At 34.1% G+C, this 19467-nt stretch overlaps 1 protein-coding gene across 15 annotated transcripts in view; it reads left to right on the top strand.

Moving 5' to 3' along the window:
• Positions 1-19467, top strand: part of LOC143236810 (homeobox protein cut-like) — a 159964-nt gene that overhangs the window by 68189 nt on the left and 72308 nt on the right. For 5 of the 15 annotated variants that reach the window (XM_076475402.1, XM_076475386.1, XM_076475406.1 and 2 more), the window contains exons 1-2: positions 4245-4694; positions 12394-12537. The exons of 2 other annotated variants lie outside the window; for them this stretch is intronic. The gene's annotated coding sequence lies outside the window, so the exon portion shown is untranslated. Of the gene's footprint in view, positions 1-4238; positions 4695-11400; positions 11560-12393; positions 12538-13578; positions 13792-19467 lie in introns of those variants that run through there. 8 more of the 15 variants (XM_076475405.1, XM_076475394.1, XM_076475400.1 and 5 more) reach the window with 5 other exon arrangements.

Below are 19467 nucleotides of genomic sequence, written 5' to 3'. Positions count from 1 at the left end.
AAAATCAGGATATTCGAAATGATGCACGAAAAAAATGTTTGAAAAATTAACAATAAGGATTTTTTAAAGTACATTAAAGGTAAACAAAGTGTTAGGGTGGGGGTAGGATCGCTGAGGGATGATAAAGGAAGATTTGTATCTGATGATGATGAAATGTGTAGGTTATTAAATTCTGTTTATTCTTCAGTTTTTACTAATGAAGACTTAAGCAGTATCATCTTGAGCAACTGATAGTTGAAAACAAAGTTGAACAAGACAGTTGCATAAATTCTGAGCATCTTCAAATAAAACTGGGAAGTTTAAAGAATGATAAGCATCGGGGCGGAATAATATTTCCTTAAGGTTTTAAAAGAAGTCATAGATTGGATATGTAAGCCACTTGCCACAATTTTTGTAAGTCCTTAAATAGTGGACAAGTACTAACAGATTGAAAATTAGCTAATGCCACTCCTATCTTCAAGGAAGAGAACAGAAGTTGTTTCAGTAATTATAGGTCTATTAGTCTTATATCAACTGTGGGATACGTTTGAAAAATCTGATAAAATATACTTTGCAGAGTCATTTAATATTTAAGTTTAATATTTTATTGGTGCTACGTATTATTATTCATCTCGGACGAGTCTTCAGTTTACTGTGTGACCTGCATTAAGTGTTACGATTTCAAATAACTGAAAATTTTAATTTGAATATAAAAGTTACCCGACGTCGATATGTATCAAAAATACGATATTTGGCAAAAAGATTTATATGTACAATTTTATTTTTTAACACAAATATATTTTAATATATAAACAATAATACAATTTATAATCACGGTTATTACAAATACTGATTTATATACAACAGTTTTACAAACTTACAAACAATGCTAAGTCTTCTATCCTATCTGGAACTGAATTATTTATCGACAGTTCACAGAGAGCGGTGTAATTATACGTTGACATACAGGTACACTTCAGTTGATGGGAATGCTAGTTAGCTCTATTATTCTCTGGACTCATCTAAGTTTTTCATAGCTGAAGATGTATAATGACTTCATAGAAATACTAACGACCGAAGTTAAACCTCTGAAGTTGAAAGGTTCGTAATTTTCGAAATTTATAAACGTTCCTGGTCAAATATCTGTAGTTTTCCAATGAATAAGCGTTCATCACAATTATAGCTTCTGTGATGTATGGTAGACTGACTGAAGCAGACAAACAGCATTAAAACTGTCTCCCCTCGTGTTGTGATGAGTACCTTTTATATTCATTTCGCGAAGTTCTCGAAACTTCAGCTGGCAATAATACTGGCAATCACAAGTATTTTACATACACACATCGTACATTGTTGATTCTTACTCTCGAAAATCTTTTACAAATTTATAGAACAATATACGTTACATGCGTTTGTAAACATATATTAAACTGAAACAAACACGGATATTAAAATAAATGTAAAACAGAAAATCCGTTACATCAGATAATCAACATTGTTTCATTAAGGGAAAATCTTGCCTTGCAAATATTTGATACGTTTAGAAAACGGTACTGTATATGTAGATGAGAATATAGGTGTAGTGTGAATTTGGTGTATCTGGGTTTTCAGAAATCATTCGACAAAGTGCACTACATACGGCATGTAAATAAACTCATTTCTGTAGGTATGGGGGATAAGTTAACTAATTGGATAGAAAAGTGGCTTGATGGAAGAAATCAAAGGGTTGTTATAAATGGAGTTCAGTCAAACTTGATTAACATTACAAGTTATGTACTTCAGGGCTCAGTGTTTTTACTCTTTTTGATGTACATTAATGACATGGATGAAGGAATGGTCAATAAATTACTTAAATTTGATTATGATATCAAGGTCTTGGGTGTTACTGGTTGTGAAGAGGACGCTGCTAATTTACAAAAGAATTTAGACCATTTAGTGAGTTGGGTAAATAAATGCAGATGGGTTTCAATTGTGATAAAGTGCAAGATATTACATGTGGGTTATCATAATTTGGATTATAAGTATAATTTGGATGGCTCCTTACCTTAGGAAGGACAATGAATTATTGGAAATGATTTATAGGAGAGTTAGTGAAATGGCACCTGGGATTGAGGGATTGTCATATGAGAAGAGATTAATATCCTTATAAAAAGAAGAGTTAGAGGAGATCTGATTGAAGTGTTTAAGATTGTAAAAGGATATAATAATGTTGGTGTATCAACTTTTTTTCATACTTAAAAGCGAGATGTATAGAACTAGGGGACACAAATATAGATTTAGGCCAGACTGAAACAGTCTTCAGCTGAGACAGTTTTATTCTTCAAATAGAGTGGTTGGCTTATGGAATGGATTGTTGTGAAGGCAGTAAATATGAATGAGTTTAAAAGAAAAAAATAAGCTTGATAGGTATATGAATGTTAAAGGCTAGATTTACCTTTTTCATAATTTTAGTTTGGCTTAGAAGATGAGACAGCCAAGATGGACCAATAGGTCCCTTGTTGTCCCTAAACATTATGTTAAATGTTATATTATACATGTTATCTTAAGTTAACACTTTAATTCACCATGCTACATCAGGGAGCTTAGTGTTAAACTGATTGAAGAATGGATGGTAAAGAATCCCCCATAACGTCTAACTATTCTATTAACGCTCCAAGAGTGAGTGTTGGGACTCAATACTAATTCTTTTACATAACTTGGTTCATTCTGATCACATTTAATTCGAATATGGTCCATATTGTACAGGTTGTACCTAGCAATATCCTTTTGGTAAATTTCTAACAATAGTATATGTTAGAATGATCTAAGTGAAATTCACTATTTTTCCTTTTACGTCATTGATAAAACTAATTGATAAATAATGCTCTAATATAAAAGCTGTATATTAATTTTTAATGTACATCTCTTACGAGCTAATTAGGCATTAATTCTAGAATTTTTTAATTATCCAAAGTTAACTGTGAAACAAAATTATAAAGTTAAATTTTATATCAACATGAGAAGTGAGTGGTCAATAGCTAAGGTGACCGAATTCTGAATCCGAAGTTCATGGCTCGTAATCTGTTGCCACAAAAATTCGCTCCACATTTTTGAGCTGTGAATTTGATATAAGAGGGACGAACATGTGATACTATTCGATCACACAAGAGTATCACAAATACTGGAGGTGGGTACTGTCCATTACCTAGTTGCATGTCTTGCATTTGGTCTGTCAATTCAAAATCAAGGACTATGTGCAAATTCTTCTGTAGCTATGTATGGAATTCCAAAGCACCAAAGTGTATCGATACTTTATTTTTCAAGCTACGTTCACAAAACTGCATTTTAGCTTCAAAAATGAAGCAATATTTTGTTTAGTAAGTGTCGATGGTTGGAATACAAATTATAAACGACAGGGACAGTGAATTAAATTTAAAGAGTCTTTAAGTGTTGTTGTGATACAATGATGTGATTTGGATTGTGCGCAAAGCTATACGAAGACTATCTGTGCAAGCTGTCTCTAATTTAACAGCTAGTCATCATCACCCACTGCTAATTCTAGAGTTATTCTTTTATCACCGAATACATTACCGTCACGTTATAACGACCTCATGGCTAAAGGGCAAGCAAGCATATTTCATGGGATGGGGATTCGAACCCGCGACTCTCGGATTGCGAGCGTCCCAAACCACGTGGGCATGCCAAACCTATACAGTGATATAGGTTGTTATTATTATTAGTTAAAACTATTACATACGCATTAACGTAACACATGAACACAATATAAAGTTACACTGAATTTTAAGTTATTCCAGAGAATAAATGGAAATCTGCTTGGATATTGGTACTGTAGAAAAGGACCTCTTGAAATGGCTAAATATCTAAGTATTTCCCTTAAGTGTAGCCTAATGTTGAGTTTCTCGAATAATATAAATAGATTGAAGCAATTTCGGTTACGAATCTAGATAACAAAAAAAACAAAAACATCACAAACAATGGAAAACAGTGTATAATCTTTTTAAAATATTTTTAAGGTTCCACTCGAGGACAGGAAGTTTCGAACACTTACTAAACACATATTCGACGTGTTTTGGGTTTTTTTTTTTAAAGAGAAATAATATTAATAATATTTCTTATCCAATTTTCTTGACCAAAGAGCACATGTAAAAAGTAATAATTGTTGAAAAGACGATCCAGTTATCAGCATGACGAAGTACCTTTTTCATCGCCAATAATACTCAGAAACGAGTATGGTAAATGGAAACCACGTTCTTGATTAGAGCGCGTGACAACATCCTGTTGGTTGAGATGGCTGAGTTCCGTCTCAGCATTTATTTACTGTTTCTCTCACGGGTCGAACACACTGACTTGGTCTCGCTAAAGCTTACTCAACCTAGTAGTGAAGGGGTGTGAGGTGAGCTGAAATGAACTAGCGGCATCTGAACAGGGACAGCTTCACGTGAGTGATCCAACTCAGGTCTCAAGTGTGTACGTAGCAAGTTTGTTTGGTGAAAAACAAGACATAGTTGTTGGTGGATTCGACCGACCACTGTGAGTACCGAGCTAGAACTATTCTGTCACGTAGGTGTAGATTCATCCTTAGGCTTCTGTCTTCTCTTTCTATGTACCGTATAACACAGCGTCTCGGGGTTCAACTGTGTTAAAAACAAGAAGAAGAAGAGAAACATCACTACCCATAGTCATCAACACGCAACAGTGCGAGAACTTTGACCTACCAAGTAAGATACTTAGCGTTAGTTTATCTTTATTACACATTATCATTCAATAAGTTTTAGAAATTCATTCTCAGGCTTTATTTGGTAATTAACAGACTATGTTATTAAGTTAACAATAAACTGAAGTTGCTGACTTAAAAAAAATTATTGTCTTATCATGTAGCTAAGCGTCCAAAGCATTTTTTTGCTTTATGACTATTATGATTTTACCACGTTAACAGTCAATTAGTAGATTACCCTTACCATATATTAATACCAATCAGTAAACGATCTTAATGTTAAACATTGCCAAAAAGAAAAACCTCGTGACATTTTTAAGGTGTCGTTCGGTTGTTAAGAGAAATCAGGGTAAAGGAACAGATCCGTGGGTGGTTATCAATTTATTTGCTTTGTATTTACTGCGTTATTATGTGTTAAAGTGAAGCACTAATAGTTTCATCATCGTGTGAGGCTTTACTCAGATCTGCCGTACGTCTTTACATAATATTGTATACTTTGGTAGTAGTTTTTGTAATGGGTATAGAATCTACCCGTGTGTATGCGTCACAATTTTCAACTTTTGAATTTGTGTATAGTTGTATACCATAATTAATACCGTAAAAAATTCAGAATCCAGGCGTAGTATTCGTGATGGAAAAACACATTATACTTCGTATTTCTTTATTTTGTTATGTTTCTCTTAATTTTCCACTTAAAGTTTTCAAATAAAACACGTGTAAATACAGCACTTTGTGTCTCTTTTATCACGAAAATTAATCCTTTGAACTTCCAGTGGCACAGCAGCATTCCTGCGGATTTATAACTCTGGAAACCGGGTTTCGTACTTGTAGTGGGCAGAGAACCTATAGTCTATTGTCAAGCTTTGTGCTTAATTCCAAACAAACAAACCTTTTGATTTGCAATGTTTTGCCACCTTTCGGCATTAAAACCGTAACTTTAAAAATTAAATTTTTATTTATGTTCGTTTAGTTACATGTATAACCACATTTTCATTTTGTCTAATCTTTGCTTTATTGTATTTATAAATTGGTAGAATGTGTAGAAACATTAAGTTTAGGTAATTCGTTAGAGTAACTAAGAAGATAAACTTTGCTGAATTGTATGTGGTTGCCTATAGTAATTTGTACTGTTAACCAATGTTATTAAACCTTCTTTAATAACTAAGATTCGGTATAGCCAAGTGGTTAGGGTGCTCGAGTGTGTAACTTTGTGATTAACTCTAAGCAAACAAGCTTTAATAACTAATTCGTTCTATGTAAAAAAAAAAAAAAAAAATTAAAATGATTTTGTGTGTATATTGTTGCAATTAATATAATGTTTACAATTTTAAAATTATATTGAATATCCTAATGCGTGAAAAGTACACGGATATAAAATAATACATGTAGAGGAGGGGTTCTTAGTAATAAAGACCCTATTATCATGTAGTACCGCCCTTGGCCTAAATAACTATTAGTGTTTTGCCAAGCCTAGTCTCACCTTGACATGATAGTTATATGATGCAATTTGGATAGCCCATTGTTTCAAAAAACTTCAGGCGGTTGAAGATAAACCTTTGCATAGGACAGTTTGTAGAATAACATTGTTAAAGTAATAATATTAGTTTTATTTTATATTGTTATTGGTAGAATAACAATGAAAATTCACGTTCCTACCTTTTATGTATATATATATATATATATATATATATAGAAATTAGTAGCGTAACAGTAATAATCCATGTTGATATTTTAGGCATATATTGTAACTTATAGTGTAATAATTTTAAACGTATTGATATCTTAATTATACTTGTTATAAGATATTATGTTAGGCCTGTTAGATGCTTAACATTATATTCCTAAACTAGTCCCCAATGTTAGTTAGTTATCACCATTAGATTCCATCAAGGAACATAGGGCCGCAATCGCTTGCGGATTCTTCAACAGGTATTTAAGTGAGTAGGTTGTTAGCCCAATGCACCGAGTCGTCCCTAATTTAGTAGTGTAAGACTAGAGGGAAGGCTTCTCTTTTACCAACGAATAGTGGGATTGACCGTCATATTATATGCCCCCACGGCTGGGAGGGCGAACATGTTTGGCGCGACGCGGGCGCGAACCCGTCACCCTCGGATTACGAGTCGCACGCCTTACGCGCTAGGCCATGCCAGGCCAGTCGCCAATGTATTTTCAAGAAATAGGAGAGTGTATAATTGTAGTACTTCATTTGACATATCCGTTGCCGACGACTCGGTTTGCTCAGTCCAGAGATCATAAGGTTGGCTGAGACACATAATATCGTATGACAAATATAATTGATTACAAGCATACTTTTCCACCTTACAAAAGACATGCACACCATAACAATTGTTATTGTAACAAATTACTTGCATAAATAGTGTTACGACCACTATTGTATTTGTCGAATCTCAGTCGTCCTGAAGAGATCTGGACTGAGAGAAATGCATTGTCGGCAATTAATATGACTAATATAGCGTGGTTGGAATACTATTATTATAATGCACTCTTTTAGTTCCTGAAAATTCGTAAGGGGTTAGACTAGGACCGTAGTACTAGCCATACAATATGGCCTAACATATTTTTTATGACAAATATAAAGGCCCAGAATGACCAGGTGGTTAAGGCACTCGACTCCTAATCCGAGGGTTGCGGGTTCGAATCCCTGTCACGCCAAACATGCTCGCTCTTTCAGCCGTGGGAGCATTATAATGTATCGGTCGATCCCACTATTCATTGGTAAAAGAGTAGCCCAAGAGTTGGCGTTAGGTGGTAATGACTAGTTGCCTTTTCTCTGTTCGTACACTGCTAAATTAGGGACGGCTAGTGCAGATAGCCCTCGAGTAGCTTTGCACGAAATTAAAAACAAGCAAACAGACAAATATAATTACACGAAATTAATTATATCATGCTTCGTAAGCTTCTAAAGGACATTCAAACACATGTTGATATTGAGCTATATTTCTTAATTAGCTGTATAAAATTGTTCAGTACTATTTAACTAAAATAAAAATCCCCTAAAACAAATCTTCGTAACGTTCATATATTTAATCCAATTATTACTGTAGCTAGTTTTCGACTCGCTTCAGAAATCGTCTTCAGGCTTAACTAACATACCGTTCAAACGAGCAAAGTTGATGTAAAACCCGAAAGTAATATCAATGTTAAACAGCATTGAGAGTGATATGAGAAAATAACAAACAACTTAGTTCATATACTATATAAATAACAACGAGCCATAACACAGTAACGTAGTATTTTAACTGTAATTGTCAGGTAGTAACGTAAATTTAACGTTGTATAATGCTATTATGCAGATTTTGTAAGGAAAAGCTAAAATAAACGAAAGATGTCATTCCAGTGGAGTTTATATCTAAACCAATGTCTTTATTAAGCCTTATTCTAGGGTCACACTGGGTTTATCTCATATGAAAAAAGTTTTGTTTGCCGTCGTCATAAATGATTTTATCTTATCGTTGGTTTAAACCTCTTTAGTTTTAGGGGCAGTTCGTTACGCTCTAGTAACTGTACAGATACTCCAAATGGTTGCCTTCGCATAGAAAATCATCTTGTCTATTCCTTATGTATAATGATTTGTATAGATGAGTTTGTGTCCTTTATAGTAGGTGTGTAATGGTGTGTATATCAGTAATTTTGTGTGTTCCTTGTAAAATATGTGTAATGGTTTCTATAGAGAGTCATTTTTTTCATTATGAAATGTACGTAAAGAGGCGTTTTGTTTCATCAGCATTAAATAGAACTTAATTGTATGGAATTGATTAAAAGTGATTATTCGTTTATTGAACTACCAGTTCTAAATAGGCAATGAATGAAACGTTTCAGAGCACAGATAGCCTATTGTGAAGCTTTTGTGCTTAGCTACAAACAAACAAAACCTTTTACTGCGAATTTTGTTTGTTTTGAGTTTCGCGCAAAGCTACATGAGGGCTATCTGCTCTAACCGTCCCTAATTTAGCAGTGAAAGGCTAGAGGTAAGGTAACTAATCATCAACACCCCACGCCAACTCTTGGGCTACTCTTTCATCAATGAAACAAGCGAATTTTGGCCAGGGTGCTTTACAGAGTACAATAACTAAACATGGTTTACTTCTATTTTGTTGAAATCCGCACAAAACTAATCGACGGCTATTTGCACTCCTTAATTTTAAAAAGATAAGCTAGTGGGAAGGTAAGTAGAAAATAAAATTTATCGCCAACTTTTAGACTACTCTTTTAGTAGGATTGACCGCAGCGAAATAACGCTCTCACGGATGTATGAGCGAATATTTTCGATCCTGCGGCCTGTAGGTTGCAAGTTAAAAATAACAACCACCAGCCCATGTTTAGTTCAGTTCATTCTGTTTTAGTTAACAGTACAATGGTATTGTCATAGAAACTAACGATTTTGTAATTTTAACTTTTATAATAGAAATCAGGTTTTTTTGTGGTCTGGCGTCACCAATGGAAACAAGATCTTTTGAACCGCCTTATTTTGCTATAAATATTTTAGAGAAAGTATCCAATGCCAAGTAAGGTGGTACGCTGTTCAATATTTCCAAATAGTCTTTTATGTTTGTTTTTGAATTTCGCACAAAGCTACACGAGGGCTATCTGTGCTAGCCGTCCCTAACTTAGTAGTGTAAGACTAAAGGGAAGGCAGCTAGTCATCACCACCCACCGCCAACTCTGGGGCTACTCTTTTACCAACGAATAGTGGAATTGACTGTCACATTATAACGCCCCCACGGCTGAAAGGGCGAGCATGTTTGGCGCGACGGGGATGCGAACCCGGCACCCTCAGATTACGAGTCGCACACCTTAACACGTTTGGCCATGCCGGACCTAGTCTTTTATAAAAACCGTTTTCGGAAATTGGAGTGAATACTACTTCCATCCATGTTTGCCTGTAGACAGGTTGTAGATTAGTTACTTTTAATAGGAGTCTGTGTTGTTGAAACTTTTTGGTTTGTTGTCTTTTAGCGCAAAGCAATGAAATGGGCTATTTGCACTCTGTACGCCGCGAAGTATCAAACCTGGGGTTTTAGTAATGAAAGTCCATAAACTTACCGCTAACCTATCGGGGATCTTTTTAGCCTTCTGCCAGTAGCTTGTTTCTTTGTTTTATAATTTCGCGTAAAGCTACACAAGGGCTGTCTGCCCTAGCCGTCCCTAATTTAGCAGTGTAAGACTAGAGGGAAGGCAGCTAGCTAGTTATCACCACCCACCACCAACTCTTGGGCTATTCTTTTACTAAGGAATATTGAGATTGAGTGTCACATAATAAGGGTGAGCATGTTTAGTGTGACGTATTACAAAAGAAGTAAACTGTTAACTTTATCGCATTTCGTGCAAACCTATCATGAGGCTGTCTGCACTGGCTGTCCTAAACGTAAAAGTGATAGATTAGAGGGAAGGGAGCTAGTCAATAACACCCACCGCCAACTCTTGAGCTACTCTTGTACCAACGAAAAATGGAATTGAGTGTTACATTATAAGATCCCAAAAGTGAAGGGATTCCAATCTGCTATTCAATAATTGCGAGTTGAGCTCCACTATATCTCCCATGTTATTGTTATACTTTTATATATAATAAATGTCGGAAGGACTTGCTGTGGGATAAAAACTATTAAAGTGGAAAATAAATAATTATAAGAAGAGAGAGATACCGAGAAGATTGGGCTGTCTCTAGAGAAAATGGCGCTTTTGTTCAATGATGTATTGGAATGGCCTTTCTATATCTGTTGACATGCAACGGCGTGTCTTAATTAACTGTTAGGTGAAAGATGTAAAAGTCATAGATCCTGATTTTCCTGAGATGTGGATGAATCTTTACCAAACCTGTTATAGAGGTTCATTAGGTCCTTGGGGTTCAGCTTTGCTGTTGTTATGGATGTTTTGCGTTGTTTTACCACTATTTCATTGAATTTGGATTTATCACATTGGGTTCGAAGAGTCATTGGGTCTATGGGGAGATACATACAAATTGACAGTTTTGTATTTCGTGGTTTTATGTCCAATATTACTTTTTTGTTACCACTTTTTCATATTCTGTAGGTGGATCGTCAACAAATGTGGTATGGACGGTCATTTGGTCCATCTAGAGATACATACAAATCATCAGGTTTATGTTTTGTTGTTTTTATGGTCATTGTTACGTTTTTTACTACTGTCGATGGATCGTCACCAAATTTCACATGAAGGTTTGTTGGGTCTGTTGCAGTTTGTATGGGTATTTTTGCGTTTTTTTTACAAATGCATATTTGTAAAAGCCACTTTTCATCTACAAAGATACTCTTTCATTAATCATGTATTTCCATAACTTCCGTCCAGTGGGCGGATACTCCAGCTAGTATATAATATTTTGCATAGTCAAATCTCAAGAAGCAGACTGTGTGTTTGTGACATATACGTTCCACAGCCATTTCGAAACTGACTTGTTTATATGAAAATGTACCTAGCAAGAGACGGCCTTTTTATTCTTTAAGAACGTGCTATAAGTTAGCAGTACGGTAAGAAAGAATTCAATACGAGAAGTATCCAGTTTTTGACTAAGGTTGTGATCCGAACTCCAGAAGTACCTGCAAACCTGTATATATAAGAGCATTTGAAACGTGATTAAGATAATTTTGAGGCATATTCCACTTTATACGCTACAAACGCTTCTCAGCGGACAGAGACGTTTGAACTACTTAACGAAACTTCTAAATTAAAAAAACAACAACTATCTAACAAAAAGGCCAAGTAGCTCTAGGAACCTCATCCTTTTCCCAGACAAGTGATACGTCTCTCGAGTGATAGACTACTAAGTTCGTCAGCGAGTAATGACACTGTGAGGGATTGTTAAGTCACTGTCAAGTGTCAACACTGCCCATGTGAGTAAAATTTTACGTTGTTTCTTCTGTAATCAATTAGTCAACATGTAACGTCATCAACAGGCAGTCTGTAGCAAGCAAACGCAACCATAAAACTCGTTTAAATAAACAACATTCTTCTATCTGGCATCCACTCAGATGGCTGAAACAGAAAACTAGTGCTTTTGCGAAGTGTTGAATTTCGACACATGAAAGTATGAGAATTGTGTCAAACTCTAAAATTGTTCAAGAAACTCTTTTTAAAACTACCACTTCTTACGTAATATATAATAGCTAAAATAAGGTTATAAAGTAGAATTTTAATACAATGAAGAACCATACTCTTGTTGGGTAGTTAAATTTGGAAACTGGTTCCTTTATATTTCAAACTCACCAAGTCTTTAACCGTGCTAAAAACGTGTAGGTATAATAAACAAGGCACGCAATGGTTAATCCAAATAGATTATTAAGTGTGTTTTAAAATTATGCTTTTTTTTTCTACAATATACAGTTTGTTGGAATACGCAAACGTACGTTAATAAAGTAAAAACAAGTCAATTAAGTTAACTCTACTGTTCTGCCTTTTCATGTTTTATTGATACAAGTTACAAGTTTTAAAACAGACGTTTTAAAGATCCATCCGTTTCCTTTACGAATATTGTACCTGAACCACAGCTAATTTAAATCTGTGCAATAAAAAATTGAAATTATAATCTCTGAAAGGCAGTAAGATCTTTTATGAATGTTTTCGTTTGTTATTTTTCGTTCGAAACTGGAACATGAAACTGCTGAAACTTTTAACTCTCAAGCGTATCTTTGTCATTTTATTAAGGCGAATTATTTTCCGTCTACTAGACCCGGAGATCGCTTTGGATGCTTTTATCAATCAGCTCACTAGTGGGCTGGCTGTGTATGCCCATCATGAAGAGCTTGGAATTACGAAGAGAAAAGAAACCCAAAGCAATTATTATCAGAAGCTGAAGACATTTAAAAGTCAGGGTGAGTGTGTGTGTGATTCATTTCAGAAAAAAACGTTTATTTTTCATTCATTTTCATTAAGATGTAAATGTATAGCGGTAATGGGACATGATGGTGTATCAGGATAGTTTTTATTGTTAGAAAATGTCATGATAGGAATAGCTAGTTATAGGGTTATTCTTACCATACAGATTTGATATCGGGACTATGTGAATAATGAAACTATTTTATTGAACCTTTTTCCCCCATTATAGTCGTAAAATCATCACACAATATATTGTAATTAATCTATATTACGTTTTAATTATTTAATGTTAATACACAATATGCATAACTAATTTTATTATGTTTTCATTATGTAATGTTACCACATAATGTGTCACTAATCTTTATTACGTTTTAATTACGTAATGTTACCGTATAATATGTCACTAATTTTTATCATCTTTGAATTATATATGTTCCGTTTGATATGTGCGCCGGTAGTGACACCTATGTGGGCTTCTTAGGTCTTAGTAGTTTATGGACGACGTTTCAAATTGCGAGACAGATGAAGATCTGCGCTAAACAGTTCGAAACGCTTTCCAAAATCTTCTAAGTCTCCATACGGTCTTCCCCGCCCCTCCTGTCAACAACGTTAAATATGTTATTATAGGTTGATCTTTATATTTTACCGCTACTCTCTGTTCTTATATGTATAATTCCCTCGACAGTTTGGAATATTTTGATACTACCATTAGAAGAATCCAATTTGTTTGTGCAATACGTGAATTGGAATAACTGTCGGCACATCCTCAAAATGAATCGATTTTGAGTCGCGGTCTGTGTGACAAACTTCACGCACACAAAAGCAAAGATAAGCACATAAATATAGGCATAACTGTGTGTGTTCACATGTTCGTGCATTCAGATAACGGGCTCCGATAAACAATTTTGTCATTGGCTTATGAAATAAATTAAAGCGCCTAAGGTTAGGTTGTGTTTGAACAACGTCAGCGCGGTTTCTCTGTTGCATTGACGGCGCACATTTGTAATAATTTGACACTGAGGTTGGCTAAAGACGATATCGGATTAACAGTGTTTGCATCAATACAGGGACTTCTCTGTAGCTGTATCTGTGATATTAACATTAATGCGTGAGCTAGAATAGTTGAAGGGGTTGTTTGGAGATAGAACATTGTGGAAGGTTAAATGTCGGAGACTTTTTAACGGGCTTTCGTCCTTCTTCAAATAGAAACAGCACATTATCAGAAGGAAAGGTTTACATATCGGAGAGTGAGTTTTGGATTTTTTATTACACGAACTGGAACAGTATGCTTGTTATCTATCTGGATACATATAATCTTTTAACATATGTAACTACTCATGTTATAGTAATAATAAGCCAATAGAATCTGTTTGAAACTAGTTTAATTTTGAATATGTATTTAACATGAAAAATTTTGATTTGTTTTTCAATATGCTTGTTCATTGTAGCGCAAAGTTATACAGTAGGCTAGCTGTCTGTGCTCTGTTTACCAACAGGTAATCAAACCTCAAATTTTAGAGTTGTAAGTCTGTAAGGTTATTAAATGGAAAACAACGACAAAACTTTATAAGGTCCTTGTAGTCTGAATTCAATTCTCAATCAACAAGCTACTACCTAAGAGCCGTAAACAAGACGTAAATTTTATAATAATTCAGTTTCACAAAAAATTGAAAAGATTAAACTGTTATAGAAATTTAGTGTTGAAAAATAATCATTAACATAGAATAAGTCAGTGTAGAAAAGGCCCGGCATGGTCAGGTGATTAGGGCGCTCGGCTCATAATCTGAGGGTCGCGGGTTCGAATCTCAGTCACACCAATCATGCTTGCCATTTCAGCTGTAGAGATATTATAGTGCGACAGTCAGTCTCACTATTTGTTGGTTAAAGAGTAGCCGAAGAGTTGGCGGTAGGTGATGATGACTACGTATCTTCCCTCTAGTCTTACACTGCTAAATTAGGGATGGCTAGTGCAAATAGCCCTCGTGTAGCTTTGCGCGAAATTCAAAACAAAACAAAACTGGAGCCAAGATTTTATTCACGTCAATTCGTAAGGCGTCATACGGTGTGGAATTCGTGACGTTAAAACTACCATTAAGAAACGCACGTTACCACGACTTAAAATACGTCCATTATTCGTTCCTGTATATCTCCTTTATTATTATATGTTATTATATTAAACAGCAGAATGTAACAACGTTCAGCGCATGTATATAGCATGATTTGAATCAAAAGGAAAATGTTAACTGGTCGTATATAACTGTGTTATTAGCGAGACGTTTTCTAGAGAGGTCGTGAAAACTGAATTATTTCAGAGCACGTGATCATACATTTCATACATTTTCAGGTTGGTGTTTTAGCACTGTAACTTTTAATAATATTCGTATATATTTTTAGTTTATTTTCTAATTGTGAACTAAATAGTTTGTGAATTAGATTTACTGCAATAGAAAAAAAAATAACATCCAGTTAATAGAAAAACAATTAACTTAGAAAGAAGAATAAACTTACAACAATGTAGAGAAGAACAAGCAAACAAGTTAAGAGTCAATGATATTATATAGAAAAATACTTGACTTTGAGCACTGTCAACTTCTCTTTATAGGTACATCAATAATGCGGTAAATGACAAAAAGAAAAATATTTTCAAAATTAATGCTGATTTCCTTTACCATTCCCTATGAAACTATCAATGAAAACCAGTAGTATTATGTACATTAGTTTATTATGATTAATCCTTGCAGTTCTGAAAGTTTAATAAATGAAAACTCGACGGAGCAACGCTTCTCGAGTTTTCAGATAAGCTTCCCTGTGGCTGAATTGTAAATCTTGCGGTTTATAGCCCTAAATATAGGGTACAATACCTGTAGTAAACACAGCATAGGATAGCCTTTTGTTTAGCTTTGTGCTTAGCTATGAACAAAGAATCATTTAGATAAAATTATATTAGATCTGTGTATAAAAAGCAAACACACTGGTTCAAACTGAAATTAGGATTTAATTTAATGTGACATTATGAAAATTATAAACTCACTTGCATCTGACTAGATATTTTTTGAAAATCGAACTGCTGCCTTTCGCTCAGTTGGATTTTAGGCCCCTGTCGTATTGTTTTAATTTGTTAAATCAAGAGGAAATGACAAATCTTTCACTTGACATCAAACCTTGAGGAGTTTCAAGTAAAACATAACAGAATTTGGAGTTTTATTATCAATGCATGCTTGTCTAGAAAAGATAATTACTCAGAATTTCGTCGAAACAAATCCTGTTACTAAAACACTAGCATTATAAAAAAAAAATCAAATCAATATTTAGCGCCACCTATTATCTCAAATAGGGAATAAACTTGATAAAATTTAGGTTTTTCGAGCTTCTAAGAAGTATCTCTTTGAATAAGCTCACTTCAATAATTTTCATAACACTTATTGTGTCTGTGTGGTAGTATAATTGAAGACGAAGAAAAGAGCAGAGTTGAGGTAGGGACTACTTTTAGTGTAAATTACATTAGTTTAAATATGCGAATTTTGTATTCCTACAATGAAAAACGCGTTTTTTTGTTTTGTTTTTTTACAATCGCATTTTTATACCAACTTATTAGATTGAGTAGCTATTCTTTGGAATCGTGTAACACGGCTATTCAATTTTTAAGAGAAAATAACGGACACAAGCAATGACATAAATAACATCCAGAGATTCTATTTACTTCAAAGTTATGTTGCCTAGTCCATATTATTTCCTCAGTTCGATGAGCATTACGGATAATTTAGCTTCAAAACTAATTCAACAAATACATTGTATGTAATGATGAAAACGTGCATGTTTGAAAGTGAAAATATGTGTTTCCGAGTTTTACAAACGTTTCAATAACTATCATGTCCGGAACAGTAAGAGCAGTCGAAATGAAAAAAAAATCAAATATTATTTGCGCTTCTTTATATAAAGTAATTTTCTTATGGCGCGAATCACTGGGTTTGAATAATAATCCATTAGTATTCTAATGTTCCAAATGGTGTCTTGGAAATCTTCAAGTAATATATAGAACAACCACGCCCTATACAGAACACAACATTATTGCTTAATTCGTTTATTTACCTTTGCTATAGACACAAATTTTCGTAATTTTACTGCCTTTAATCTAAATTCCAAGTTTGTTTTTCGTTAAGGTGAATTACAACCTAATATAGCAGACTCCTATACGTGCTGAATGACAATTTGTACAACTGTAATATATTTCAACATGTATCCTTTCTCCAGAAGGAAATGACTCTGTAAAAGTATTCGAATAATATAGTAACACAATCCATTATCCTAATCATTATTAATATTAGATAATGGCCTTATTCTACGCACATCATTTAGATATTACGTTTTAAAATTAATTTGGAATACCAAATGCCTTCTTCCTATTGGTTCACGTTCTACGGAGGCGGTTTTCTTGGTGCTGCCATTAGTTGTTTATATACTTTACCTTTTGCTGTGTTTTTTTAACACTTCTTTTATTGCTGTTGCTTTTTCTATTCCCATTCTAATATTTCAGAACACAAACTGGTTTATTCAAACGCCACGTTAAAATTATACTTTAATAAATTATGATGAAAATAAAAATTACTGTTTTTTTTCCCGTTTGCCCAGAAGAGGTCCACAGAATTTACTATTATATATTTTTTACTATAGTAAAGTTTGATGATGAAGATATAATTCTGTGTCAAATTCGAAAGTACTTTATATTATTGTAATTTTTATTTACTGTTTGGATAAAGAGAGTTTTTATTTTGAACCATAGTATAATACATTCTTAAGCAACTCTTATGAGCTATATTCGTTTTATGTCATTATTGGTTCTGAAACAACCAAACAAACATCTTATATTTCTTCTATTTGTAATAAGGTCCATTTTTTAAAATTTCTTAAAACTTCTCTACGTTCTCAATTTAAGAATTATGTATTATTATTATTATTTGCACTAAAATTAACTGGAAGTAAAGACTTTATTTCAAACAACAAACCTATTCTCACGAAAATGAGGTTTATAAAACTTATTCATTAGTTTAACCCAAATTTTGTAAATCTTATTTTACTTTAGGTAGTTAAAAGGTTATTTACATAAATATCATGCCACAGATGAAATGCGTGACTTTTGTGAGCGTGGAATGCTCCTTCTATGTTGTTATGCCAGAGATGAGTGTGAACGCTTTAGATTTATATGCGTGGAATATTATCTTTACTTTTTTGTAGTAGAGGTGATATGAGTGTGAACGCTTGAGTTTTATATGTGTGAAATGCTCTTTCTGCTTTTTTGTGTTAGAGGTGAGATTGGTGTGAACGTTTGAGTTTTATGAGCGTGGATTACTTCCCTTAATTTGTTGTGCTAGAGGTGAAGTGGGTGTGAGTTTCACATGCGTGAGCCGTTCCCTCTGCGTCAGCGTGACTGTAATGGAAACTGTCTAGCAAAAGTTCAAGTTAAAACAAATTCATATTTAGTTAACCAACACAAAATTACTTTTACGTAAATGAAATCAAAACAGGTATTTGTTGATACAGAAATATATGATGTAAGCTCATAGGAAATATGTTTACTTTATAGCTGAAAACAGTGTTACAGGCTCTTAAAATGTGACGTCAGTGTTTTCATGTCACACCTACACCATTTTTGAAAATGTGCACTTGTCTAATTCGCTTTTCAATTAAACTAAGTACCTCGGTTTACAATAAATAAACCGTATACCGTGGTTGTTGCGACTATCGTGAATACGGTTTGGCCAGTCTTCGGCACCATTCACACTCTGGTAACCTACTGACGGTGTTGCTAATGTATTGCAGTTTTTGATTACTTAAGATATCAGAAAATGTGTGATGCGTAATTAGTCTAGATATGACTGCATGCTGTTACACCGAACACAGCAAAAAGCGGGAACTTTCGTTGGATACTCCATAGAGGGATTATGGGAAACAAAAAAGCATTCTCCCTTGATTTATGAGTTGAAGAAGAGAAAGAAAAACGTCCGCGATAAAAAAAAATCCGGGGCGCAAACTTATAGCTTTTGATCTTATAGTTATCGAAAAACTAAATTGTTGAGAATCAAATAGCGGAGTGATGCGAGGTTAGAAATATATCGTTAGAATGTGTGCATAATTAATTACGTAACTGGATCTGCGCATAGTTATCATCGTGAAGTTATTTAGCGTAAGGATATTACTTATGATGAAAAATGTTGCTTTGAAACTTAATCAGTTTTTGTTTCTTTTCTTTTTCAATGCGTTGCGGTCGTCGACAGTATGTTACTAATCGGCGTTCTTTAATTGGCAGTTCGCACTCCATCCCAACTGTATGTCTATAGTTTAATTGCTTTACAAAATCTCGATTTTCGATAAGGAACCGTTATTTAATAATGTAACTGTTTTATAGTATAAAATTTTAAATACCGCATCTTGTGTAAGAGCAGATGAACTTCTTACAGTAAACTGTAAACAGAACTAAAGAACTCAATCTTGACCGCTTATTAGACTTTCGACTTATGGATCTGTGTTTGTGTCTATGTGATCGAATTGCCTTTAATAGTTTAACACCGCCTGGATTAGTTTGTGTAGAGTTTTGAATTAACTTCCAAATGTATGTGTGTGTGATCGAATTGCTTTTAATGGTTTATCACCGCCTGGATTAGTTTGTGTAGAGTTTTGAATTAATCTCCAAATTAACGTTTTGTTTATATACGACTCAAACGTTATAAGGAATACTTTAACCAACAAAGTCATGAACCCACAAGCAATTTGATACATAAATTGTTTAGATTGGCAATTATAAGGTTAATAAGGGACCCATGTGTAATTCTGAGGTTCTTTTTAATTTATTCACAGCAGCTTGAACACATATTTCCCAATGTTAATCCACAGACAATCTTGAATATTGCTCACAGCAGTATAAATAA

This window comes from Tachypleus tridentatus, chromosome 13 (assembly GCF_004210375.1).
Source record: "Tachypleus tridentatus isolate NWPU-2018 chromosome 13, ASM421037v1, whole genome shotgun sequence".
Taxonomy (NCBI): domain Eukaryota; kingdom Metazoa; phylum Arthropoda; class Merostomata; order Xiphosura; family Limulidae; genus Tachypleus; species Tachypleus tridentatus.
Note: the sequence above shows the minus strand (reverse complement) of the source record. Positions and strands in the feature narration are given on the sequence as shown.